Genomic DNA, 12523 nt, shown 5'->3' on the forward strand with positions numbered 1-12523 from the left:
TGAAAGAATTAGCTTGGCCAATGTCGGAGTGGTTACTGCCTATGTTCTCCTCTAGGATTTGGATGATTCCTGTCTCATATTGAGGTCTTTCATCCATCTTGAGTTTATATTTGTGTATGGTGTAAGTGAATGGTCGAGTTTCATTCTTCTGTATATAGGTAATTTCCCCAGCACCAATTATTGAAGAGACTGTCTTTTTTCCATTGGATATTTTTTTCTTGCTTGCTCATTTACTTGATCATAGAGTTGAGGGTCCATGTCTGGACTGTCTTCTCTGTTCCATTGGTCTAAGTGTCTGTTTTTTACCAGTACCATGCTGCCTTTTTTTTTTTTTTTTAGTTTCTTTTTAGTGTACCTGAATTCATTGTTTATGTACCACACCCAGTATTCCATGAATTATATGCCGTCCATAATACTATCATGCTCACCCAACCACTCCCGCCCCTTCAAAACCCTCAGGTTGCTGTCTTGGTGATCACTACTCTGTAATATAGCTTAAAGTCAGGCAATGTGATGACCCCAGCTTTGTTATCCTTTTTCAACATTTCCTTGTTGATCCAGGGTCTTTTCTGGTTCTGTGCAAATTTTAGGATTGTTTGTTCCAGCATTTGATCTGGATGGCATTGAAAGTATAGGTTGTTCTTGGCAACATAGAAATATTAGCAATACTTATTCTTCCAAACCATGAGCATGAAATGTTTTTCCATCTTTTTAAGTCTTTTTCCATTTCCTTCATAAGAGTTCTGTAATTTCTTCAGTATAGATACTTTACCTCTTTGGTTAGGTGTATTCCTATGTATCTTATTATTTTTGTGCTATTATAAATGGAGTCAATTCTCTATTTTCTCTCTCCACAGGTTGATTGTTAGTGTATACAAAATCAACTGATTTCTGTGCAAAGGATTTGTATCCTGCCATGTTACTGAATTGCTGCATGATTTCTAGTTGTTTGGTGGTGGAGTCTTTTGGGTTTTCCACATAAAGTATCATGTCATCTGTGAAGAGAGTGTTTGACTCCTTCATTGCCCATTTGAATACCTTTTATTTCTTTTTGTTTTCTTATTGCTGTTGCTAGAACTTCTAGGACTATGCTGAACAATAGTGTCTAAAGGGGGCAACCTTGTCATGTTCCTGATCTTAAAGGAATGATATTTGCTGTGGGGTTTTCATAGATCGAATTTAAGAAATTGAGGAATGTTCCTTCTATCCCACACTCTGAAGAGTTTTAAGTGGGAAAGAATGCTGTATTTTATCGAATGCTATTTCTGCATCAATTGAGAGGACCATGTTATTCTTCTCTCTTCTCTTCTTAATTTGTTCTATCACACTGACTGGTTTGCAAATGTTGAATGGACCTGTCAGCCCAGGGAAAATCCCACTTGGTTGTGATGGATAATCCTTTTAAAGTACTATTATGCAATTATCTAGGATCTACGTGACAATTATCTAGGATCTACGTGTTCTTGGCAACATAGAAATATTAGCAATGTTTATTCTTCCAAACCATGAGCATGAAACGTTTTTCCACCTTTTTGAGTCTTTTTCCATTTCCTTCATAAGTGTTCTGTAGTTTGGCAACTATATTCAATCTCGTTACTGGTTATTGGTCTATTCAGGTTGTCAATATCTTCCTGTTTCAGTCTCGGAAGATTATAGGTTTCCAGGAATGCATCCATTTCTTCTAGGTTGCTTAACTTATTGACATATAGCAGCTGATAATAATTTCTGACGATTATTTCTATTTCCTTGGTGTTGGTGATGATCTCTCTACTTTCATTCATAATTTAATAATTTACTAATTTAATTTACATAACTTAACAATTTAATAATATAATAATTTAATAATTTGGGTCATTTCTCTTTACATTTGGATAATTCTGGCCTGTGGCTTATTTATCTTCTAATTCTTTCAAAGAACCAGCTTCTAGTTTCATTGATGTGTTCTACTGTATTTCTGGTTTCTAATTTATTGATCACTGCTCTGATCTTAATTGTTCCCCTTCTGATGCATAGGTTAGGCTTAATTTTCTTTGATTGTCTTCTTCCCTGGTTGCTTCCCTAGCCCTAAAAAGAGGGCATGCTCCTCCAGATGCCAGTCAGCCTGGGGAGGAGGTTGCTCCATAATGAAGGTAAGGCCACTTCCTCTGTGCTCTCTCCCAGTGTGCAAGCTACCTCATGGTCCACTTTCAGGATACTTCCTATTCTCTCAAATGTTTGAATAATTACTCTCACAACTGATAAACACCTTTTCTCAGGAGACAGGATGGCGGAGAAATAGGAGATGCTGTTCCAACCGGTCCCCTAAAGTGAGCTGATTACCTACCAAAGAACTCTGATCACCCATGAAATCAGCCTGAGATTAGAATTATACACTTCTGGATCTCTATGGGGGCAGAAGAGGCAGTGGACAGGTTAAGTGGAGTGGGAACATCAGACTGATATTGGAAGATAAAGAGGGGGAGGGAGCCAGCAGAAGCGACCCATTGGAAAGTAACATCGCAATATGAGAGTGCCCTGTGATTGGGGACCAGCATTAACTTGGAGTCTGGTTGAAAGCACTCAAAAAGAGCAAAAGATCTTAAAGGGAAATTGATTGAATCAGGTGGTTAGGGACAGGGGTTTAAGCCCATGAACCCAGGACCACTACCCCTGGTGCTGAGCCAGAGAGAGTGCAGCAGAGAACCAGGCCTTGGTCCCTGAACTGCCAACATGCATGAGAGCATCTGGATGGCGGCTCACATGAGAGAATCTCATGTGGATGCCAGCTGGAGCTCTCTAGAACCACAGCCTTTTGTACTCTGCATGCACACTGTGCAAATGGGGTCTGAGTCACTCTCCACACCCTCCCCTGAATGAGATCCTAGCCAGTTCTCTCTAGGACCAGGAAAGCTGAACACTCCCAGCCTGGACCAGCAGGAAAATCTCAGTGTGCTATCTCTAGTTGGGACCTCTCTGGAGGTCTGGACCTGCACAGACAGCCATGCAGAAGCAACCACAGGAAGCCAGCTCTCTGGATTAGTATTTCCCATGGTTTTCAGTAAAAGCAGGAGTTCTTCTGACCACTGAGACTGTGACTGGGGATGTGTTCTGCCAGCAGCAGGTGGTGGAATTTACGTGCTCTGGAACACCCAGAGAGAAACGGACTGAGGCTTCTCTCTGAGACGGAGGTCTGGGTGCAGTCTGCTTTCCTCTAGGCCTCCAAAGAAATGCCAAAAGCCACAAAGGGAAGGGGGAAAAAAAAACAGAGAACAAAAGCCTGAAAAAACAGTTTCCTCAAAGCCCAGCGCCTTAAGAGGGACAGGAGGACTCAAGGATAGCAAGACTGCCTGAAAATACACGCAGAAGGCCCCTCCCACAGAAAGCCAGCCCAAAAAAAAAACCTACAAGAGAACAAACACCACTACATCCTAGATACAACTTTAATTTTTAATTCATTCCCACTATTCTCATTATTTTCAATTTTTTAAATAATTTATTAACCTATTTACCATCACCATAAGATGTTCAGTACAACAAATTCCATAATAAACTTTTAACTTGAACTTTTTTGATACATATACCTGTGTTTTTCTTTTGCTTTTCTATTTTTTAATTTTTTTTAAATATTCATATACAGATAAGCTTCAAGGTAATCCCTTTACCCAATCAATGCTACTCTTATATATAAACCAGTTTTAATCCCCCATTATCTCAGGAAAGTTGGGTCCTTTAACAAAGATATCATGATACATCCAGGAAGGGTGAGGAGGAGTCAAGTTGGCAGAGAAGTATCAGGCTCAGGAGACATCAGGTAGCAGGGAATCATCTAGATAGCTTATAAAACCATTGCGAACACCTACAAATCCTACAGGAGATCAAAGAGAAGAAGAGAAAAAGAAAATCAACCACTTTCTGAAAGGTAGGACCATCAGAGAAGTGATTCCAAAGTGACGGGAAGATAGACCTAGAGGGAGGGCCAGCTCTGAGAAAGCAGCAGAGCAATGGAGCACAAAACCAGAACATTTAAAAGGCTGCTCCCCTGAGGGACATCACTCCAGAAGCTAAGCCAGGGTGAAGCCCACGTAGGACAGCATGGTCCGCAGGTCCCACAGAGTCACGGAAGGATCAGGGGTGTCTGAGTGTCACAGAATTCACAGATATTAGAGCAGGGAAGCTGGCTACAGAGATGGAGCTGAGGAGTGAGCTCTCAACTCAGGGTTACCTTAAACTGTGATCCGTGGCACAATCAGACTACTGCTCTGTGAGCTGGGACCCCACAAGATCCGGGGAGAGCTCCCTGAAAGAGCTCAGGGATCTGTGGGGTTCAGAGACTCCAGGCAGGGCTGTGTGCCAGAGAAAGAGACACCCAGCCATAGGCTGGGTGATCTTGGAGCGCAGCCAGAAGCCAGGGAGACAGGAGTGATTGAACGCTTTTCTCCGAGCACACACTGAGTGGGGCCCCTAGCTCTAGGCTCCTTCAGCCAGAGACTGGGAGGCCGCCATTTTCATTCCCATCCTCTGGAGCTCTATGGAAAGCGTTCATGGAACAAAAGCTCCCAAAAACCGAACCTTAGCAGATTACATAGCAGGGCCCCAGGTAAGGATGGTCCAATTCAACCTTGGGCAAAGACACTTGAGAATCACTACAACAGGGCCCTCCCCCAGAAGATCAACAAGAAATCCAGCCAAGATAAAGTTCATTTACAAGGAGAACAGTGGAATTCCAGAGGAGGAGAAAGCAAAGCACGGAATGCATGGCTTTCTCCCCAGGATTCTTTAGTCTTGCAAAGTTAATTAATATTTTTTAACATTAATTTATTCTTATGCTAAAATTCTTTTTAACTTTTACTATTTCCTCTCTTAACTACTTTTTTCATTTCTTTTCAGTGTAACAGAATTCATTGTTCAGGCACCACACACAGTGCTCCATACAATCCATGCCATCCATAATACCCACCACCTGGCTCCCCCAACCACCCACCCCCCGCCCCTTCAAAACCCTCAGATTCTTTTTCAGAGTAAATAGTCTCTCATGGTTTATGTCCCCTTCAATTTGCCTCAACTACCTTCTCCTCTCCATTTCCCCATGTCCTCCATGTTATTTCTTATGCTCCACAAATAAGTGAAACCATATGATAATTGACTCTCTCTGCTTGACTTATTTCACTCAGCATAATCTCCTCCAATCCCGTCCATGTTGCTACAAAAGTTGGGTATTCATCCTTTCTGAAGGAGGCATAATACTCCATAGTGTATATGGACCACATCTTCCTTATCCATTCGTCCTTTGAAGGGCATCTTGGTTCTTTCCACAGTTTGGCGACCGTGGTCATTGCTGCTATAAATACTGGGGTACAGATGGCCCTTCTTTTCACGACATCTGTATCTTTGGGGTAAATACCCAGTAGTGCAATGGCAGGGTCATAGGGAAGCTCTATTTTTAATTTCTTAGGGAATCTCCACACTGTTCTCCAAAGTGGCTGTACCAACTTGCATTCCCACCAACAGTGGAAGAGGGTTCCCCTTTCTCCACATCCTCTCCAACACATGTTTCCTGTCTTGTTAATTTTGGCCATTCTAACTGGTGTAAGGTTATATCTCAACTTGGTTTTAATTTGAATCTCCTGAGGGCTAGTGATGATAAACGTTTTTTCATGTGTCTGATAGCCATTTGTATGTCTTTATTGGAGAAGTGTCTGTCCATATCTTCTGCCCATTTTCTGACATGATTGTCTGTTTTATGTGTGTTGAGTTTGACAAGTTCTTTATAGATCCTGGATATCAATCTTTTGTCTGTACTGTCACTTGTGAATATCTTCTCCCATTCCGTGGGTTGCCTCTTTGTTTTCTTAACTGTTTCCTTTGCTGTGCAGAAGCTTTTGATTTTGATGAAGTCCCAAAAGTTTATTTTTGCTTTTGTTTCCTTTGCCTTTGGAGACATATCTTGAAAGAAATTGTTGTGGCCAATGTCGAAGAGATTACTGCCTATGTTCTCATCTAGGACTTTGATGGATTCATGTATCACATTGAGATTTTTCATCCATTTTGAGTTAATCTTTGTGTATGCTGTAAGAGAATGGTCGAGCTTCATTACTTCTATACATGGCTGTCCAATTTTCCTAGCACTATTTATTGAAGAGACTGTCTTTTTTCCACTCAATATTGTTTCCTGTTTAGTCGAAGACTATATGACCATAGACTTGCCAGTAATATCTGAGCTCTCTACTCTGTTCCAATGGCCTATGTCCCTGTTTTTGTGCCAGTACCATGCTTTCTTGGTGATCAAAGCTTTGTAATAAAGCTGGAAATCAGGTGACATGATGCCCCTACCTTTGTTTTTCTTTTTAAACATTTCCTTAGAAATTCAGGGTCTTTTCAGGCTCCATACAAATTTTAGGATTGTTTATTCCAGCACTTTAAAAATACTGGTGGCGGGGCGCCTGGGTGGCTCAGTGGGTTAAGCCGCTGCCTTCAGCTCAGGTCATGATCTCAGGGTCCTGGGATCGAGTCCCACATCGGGCTCTCTGCTCAGCAGGGGGCCTGCTTCTCTTCCTCTCTCTGTGATCTCTTCCCTTCCTCTCTCCTACTGTGATCTATCTCTGTCAAATAAATAAATAAAATCTTAAAAAAAATACTGGTGGAATTTTGATCAGAATCACATTGAAAGTATAGATAGCTGTGGGCAGAATAGACATTTTAACAATGTTTATTCTTCCAATCCAAGAACATGGAATGGTCTTCCATCTTTTTGTGTATTCTTCAATTTCTTTCATGAGTGTTCTGTAGTTCCTAGTACAGATCCTTTACCTCTTTGGTTAGGTTTATTCCCAGGTATCTTGTAGTTCTTGGTGCTCTAGTAAATAGAATAGATTCTCTAATTTCCCTTTCTATATGTTTATTGTTATTGTATAAGAAAGCACCTGATTTCTGCACATTGATTTTTTGCCACATTGCTGATTTGCTGTAGGAGTTCTAGTAGTTTGGGGGTAAAGTCTTTTGGGTTTTATAAAGTGTTCTGTCATCTGTGAAACGAAAGGGTTTGACTTCTAATTTCCCAAATTGGATACCTTTTATTTCTCTTTGTTGTCTGTTTGCTGCTGCTAGGACATCTCTGTTGAACAAAAGCAGTGAAAGTGGGCATCCTTGTCATGTCCCTGATCTCAATGGGAAGGATTTCAGCTTTTCCCATTAAGTATGATAATCGTTGTGTGTTTTTCATAGAAAGATTTGATGAAGTCGAGGAATGTTCCCTCTATCCTTACACTTTGTTTTCTTTTTCTTTTTTTAATTTTTATTTATTCTTTTTAATTTTATTTATTTTTTTTAAATTTCTTCTCAGTGTTCCAGAGTTCATTGTTTATGCACCACACACAGTGCTCCATGCAATACGTGCCCTAATACTCACCACTAGGCTCACACCACCTCCCACCCCCATCCCTCCAAAAACCTCAGTTAGTTCCTCTGAGTCCACCTTCTCTCATGGTTCATCTCCCCCTCCAATTTCCCACAACGCCCTTCTCCACTCCATCTCCCCATGTCCTCTGTGTTATTCCTTATATCCCACAAATAAGAAAAACCACGATATTTGACTCCATCTGCTTGACTTATTTCACTCAGTATAATCTCTTCCAGTCCCGTCCATGTTACTACAAACTTTGGTTATTCATCCTTTCTGATGGAGGCATAATATTCCATAGTGTATATGGACCACATCTTCCTTATCCACTCATCCATTGAAGGGCATCTTGCTTCTTTCCACAGTTGGTGACCGTGGCCATTGCTGCAAAGAACATTGGGGTACAGATGGCCCTTCTTTTCACTACATCTGTATCTTTGAGGTAAATACACAGTACTGCAATTGCATGGTCATAGTGAAGTGTTGTTTCTAATTTCTTAAGGAATCTCCACACTGTTTTCCAAAGTGGCTGTACCAACTTGCATTCCCACCAACAGTGTAAGAGGGTTTCCCTTTCTCCACACCCTTTCCTACACATGTTGACTGACTTGTTTTCATTCTCACTGGTTTCCATGAATTGTTTAAGATCTTCTTTGATTTTCTGGTTAATCCAAGCATTCTTAAGCAAGGTGGTCCTTAGCTTCCTGGTGTTTTAATTTCTTCCAAACTTCTTATTGTTGAGTTCCAGTTCCAAAGCATTGTGGTCTGAGAATATACATGGAATAATCTCAATATTTTGGTATTGGTTGAGCCCTTTTTTATGACCCAGTACATGGTCTATTCTGGAGAAGGTTCCATATGTGCTCGAGAAGAATGAGTATTTGTTGTTTTGGGGTGAAATGTTCTTTATATATCGATGAGGTCCATCTGGTCCAATGTGTCATTAAATGTTCCTTTTTCTTTATTGATTTTCTGCTTGGATGATCTAGACAAATCTAGATCTAGACACTACTGAGAGTGGCATGTTAAGAGCCCCTATGATTGATGTATTCATATCAATATGACTCTTTATCTTGATTTACAGTTGTCTTATGTAGTTGGCTGCTCCCATATTGGGAGTAGAAACATTTATAATTATTAGATCTTCTTGGTGGATAAACCCTTTAAGAATGATGTCATGTCCTTCTGTATCTCTGACTATAGTCCTTAATTTGAAATCTAATTTATCTGATATGAGAATCTCTACCCCAGCTTTCTTTTGAGGCCCATTGGCATGAAAGATGCTTCTCCATCCCTGCACTTTCAGTCTGGATGTATCCTTAGGTTCAAAATGGGTCTCTTGTAAACAACATAAGGACAGGTCCTGTCGTTTTATTCAATCTGAAACCCTGTGCCATTTTATGGGACAGGGGTTCCATATGGATCATTCATGATGAGAGTGATCATTGAAAAATATGTTTTTATTGACATCACGTTGCCTATGAAGCCCTTGTTTCTACAGATAGTCTCTGTAAATTTCTGGTCGATGTCACTCTTGGGTTATTTCTTCTTTTATAGAACCCCCCCTTAATGTTTCTTGTGGTGCTGGCTTGATGGTCACATACTCTTTTAAGCCTTGCCGGTCTTGGAAGCTCCTTATCTTTCCATCCATTCTGAATGTCAGCCTTGCTGAATAAAGTATTCTTGGCTGCATTTTCTTCTCATTTAATGACCTGAGTATGTCTTGCCATCCCTTTCTGGCTTGCCAAGTTTCTTTGGACAGGTTTGACATTATTCGGATGGACCTTCCTCAATGCCTGAGGAATCTCTTCCACCTAGATGCCCTCAGAAGCTCTTCCCTAAAATTATGATTCTTCAGTTCCACAATCAGGTGCACTGAGGTTTTTCTAGAGTAGTTGATCATGGGGTTAGGGGTGTGCGGGGATGTTCGTGTACCTTGAGACATGAAATCTTGTTCCGTTCTCCATACTGGGATAATTTTCATCCAGAATTTGTTTAACTGTATCTTCTAGTCTTCTCTCTTTCTCCACCCCCTCAGGGATCCCAATAATTCTGATGTTGGAACATTTCATGGCATCATTTATTTCCTGATTCTGTTTTCATGGCTTCTAAGCTGTTTGTTCCAGCCCTCCCCCTGATCCTTTTCCTCTATCAGTTTCTCCTCTAGATCACTAATTCTATCTTCTGACCCAGTTAACCTAGCTGTTAGAGTATTTAGATTAGATTAGATCTCATTGATTAAACTTTTAACTTCTTCCCTGGTGGCTCTCACTTCTGCCCTTAGAGATTCTATGTTGTCACTAATGGTCTTCTCCAACCTAGCCATTGCCTGGATAATTGTTATGCTGAACTCTCTTTGTTTCTTTTTTAAAGATTTTATTTATTTGACACAGAGAGAGAAATCACAAGTAGGCAGAGAGGCAGGCAGAGAGAAAGAGAGGAGGAAGCAGGCTCCCCTCTGAGCACAGAGCCCAATGCAGGGCTTGATCCCAATCATGACCTGAGATGAAGGCAGAGGCTTAACCCACTGAGCCACCCAGGCACCCCCTGAATTCTCTTTCTGACATACTGTTTATGTCCATATCCAAGAGTTCTGATGGAGAGGTCACAGTCTCTGAATTTTTGCACTGTTGGGTATTCTTCCTCCTAGTCATTTTGGTGAGAGTATTTTGAGGGGATGTATAGCAGAATGTATCAACCACGATCCAGCCAAGGTGCATCCTGGAATGCTTCAGAGAAATCAGAAGTCACCACCAAAGAGAAAGAAAAAAGAAAGAGATATAGAGAGAAAAAAAGACAAACCCAACCAGAATGAGCCCCAAAAGTAAGATTTATAAGGTATATAAACAAAAACAGACAAAAAAGAGAGACAAAAGTAAATGACAAATAAAAAGAAAAAAAAGAACCCAGCCAAAATGAATCCCAAGAATGAGATTTATATAATACCAGAACAAAAATAAATGCACAGAAACAGTGATAGAAGAAGAAGATGGGAAGGTAGTTGTAAATACTTGATATGGACAAGGATGGTTATTTTGATTCTTGCTGGGTATACCTTGATATCTTTGTTAAAAGACTCAACTTTCCTGAGATAAAGGGGGATTAAAACTGGTTTAGACATAAGGATAGCATATGCTGTATTAAACCTCTAGTTGTAATGGTAAGTAGATTAAAGAAATTAAAAGAACTATAATAATGAGAATGAATTTTTTTAAAGAGATGTATCTATGAAATATACAGATTTTAGGGTTATACTGGAAGTTTAATATATTGTTTTCCCCTGATGTTGGGGTATTACAGTAATATGGGGATATTGTGGTGGTTGTCCTCCTGTTCTTTTGGCTTTCCTTCTTGGGGGAGGGGCCCACTGCACTGTTTTTCAGTCAGTCTTGCTTGGGTTGAGTTGTCCTGCCCCCTATCTATGGGCTGGGCTCTGTGGAAACTGGTTCTTTGGGCTTTTGTATTTTGGAGGGTTTTTTTTTTTTTTTTGCAGCTTTTTGGAGGTTTAGTAGAAAGCAAAATGCACCCAGACCTCCACCTCAGAGAGAAGCCTCAGTCTGCTCCCCTCTGGGTGATCCAGAACACACACTCCCCCTTGGCAAGCTCCACTGAACAATGCAAATTCATGGTGTGGGCAGTGTGGGCCCCCAGCCACTGTCTCAGGGGTCACCCGAAGTGCCTGCTTGTCTCAGCACCCTGTGGCCACTAAAACTGCAAGTGATATTGGTCTGGGGAACACATTTCCAGTCGCTGCCTTTGCCAAGACTGCTGTATAGGGATAATGCAAACACCACTCAGTCATCCAGGTCACAGAAGGCTGCTGCCATGGAGGGATCCTGACCAGAGATCTCGCCGAGTTCCTTCAAGCATGGGCTGGAGTATTCAGTCCTAGAGACCACTGGATAACGCTCACACCAAGCTCTCTCAGGCCTGGGCAGGGAGTGCAATCATACCCTGGTTGTGCAGTGTGAGCAGAGCACAGAAGGGTGTGATTCTAGAGAGTTCAAGCTGGTGCCCATACCAGACTCCCTAATGCACAGGTGGGAGTGTGCTGAGCACTTTCCTGAGCAGTAATGCAAGCAGTGCACATCCACGTGCTCAGGAACCAGGAACTGGAGGCTCAGTTGCACTCTCCCTGGCATGGGTGGTCACCAGAAGTGGCTGTCCTGGTCCATGGTCTTAGGCCCATGCCCATGACTGCCTGATTCCACCAGTTGTCCCTTAAGATCTTTTGCTCTTTTTGAGTGCTTTTAACCAGACTCCAAGCTAATGATGTTCTCCAACTACAGGGATTGCTTCTGGTGGCTCCCTCCCCCTCTGTTTATCCTCCAATATCAATCAGAGCATTCCCACTCTGCTTTTCTCCACTGGTGTCTTTTGCCCCATAGACATTCAGAAGTATACAATCCTACACCTCAGGCTGATTTCATGGGTGCTCACAGTGCTTTGGTGGATACTTAGCTCACTTTAGGGAACCCGTTGAAACAGGGTCTCCTACTTCTCTGCCATCTTTCCCTTTCTCTTCTTTTCAATTTTTTTATTTTATTCTTGCATTTTTGTTTGCCTTTGTTTTTTCAATGGTGGCATCCAAACACTCTGGATATTGCTAGGCTGCATCCTGCTTGGGTCTTGTTTGATATTTTTTACTCGATCCAGTCACTCAACCACCCATGGACATAATGACTAGGAGGAGGAAATCCCAAAAAAAAAAAAGGACAACAGTCAACATCCTCTGCCACAGAACTAATGGATTCAGATATAACCAAGATGTCAGACACACACTTCAGGATAGCAATCATGACCTCAATAGCAAGGCTTGAAAAAAGGCATTTATGACAATATAGTATCCTCAAGAACAGAAATGAGTTCTAATCAGGCTGAGTTTAAAAATATTATGAATGAAATACAGCCTAAGCTGGATTCTCTAACAGCCATGGTAAATGAGGCAGAAGAACAATTAGTGACCTACAAGATAAGCTGAGACAGAAGAAGGAAACTGAATAAGACAGGGGTAGGCAGTTAGTGGCACATGAAATTAGACTTAGAGAGAACAATGTCATGAAAGGCTCAAAGTCAGGGGGCGCCTGGGTGGCTCAGTGGGTTAAGCCGCTGCCTTCGGCTCAGGTCATGATCTCAGGGTCCTGGGAT

The 12523-nt window shown here is 41.5% G+C and overlaps 1 gene segment (V, D, J or C); it reads left to right on the forward strand.

The window, feature by feature from the left end:
* LOC309867983 (immunoglobulin alpha-2 heavy chain-like) overlaps positions 1–12523 on the forward strand; it is a 601568-nt gene that overhangs the window by 415615 nt on the left and 173430 nt on the right.

The sequence above is a fragment of the Mustela nivalis genome (genome assembly GCF_964662115.1).
Source record: "Mustela nivalis genome assembly, chromosome: 6".
Lineage (NCBI taxonomy): Eukaryota > Metazoa > Chordata > Mammalia > Carnivora > Mustelidae > Mustela > Mustela nivalis.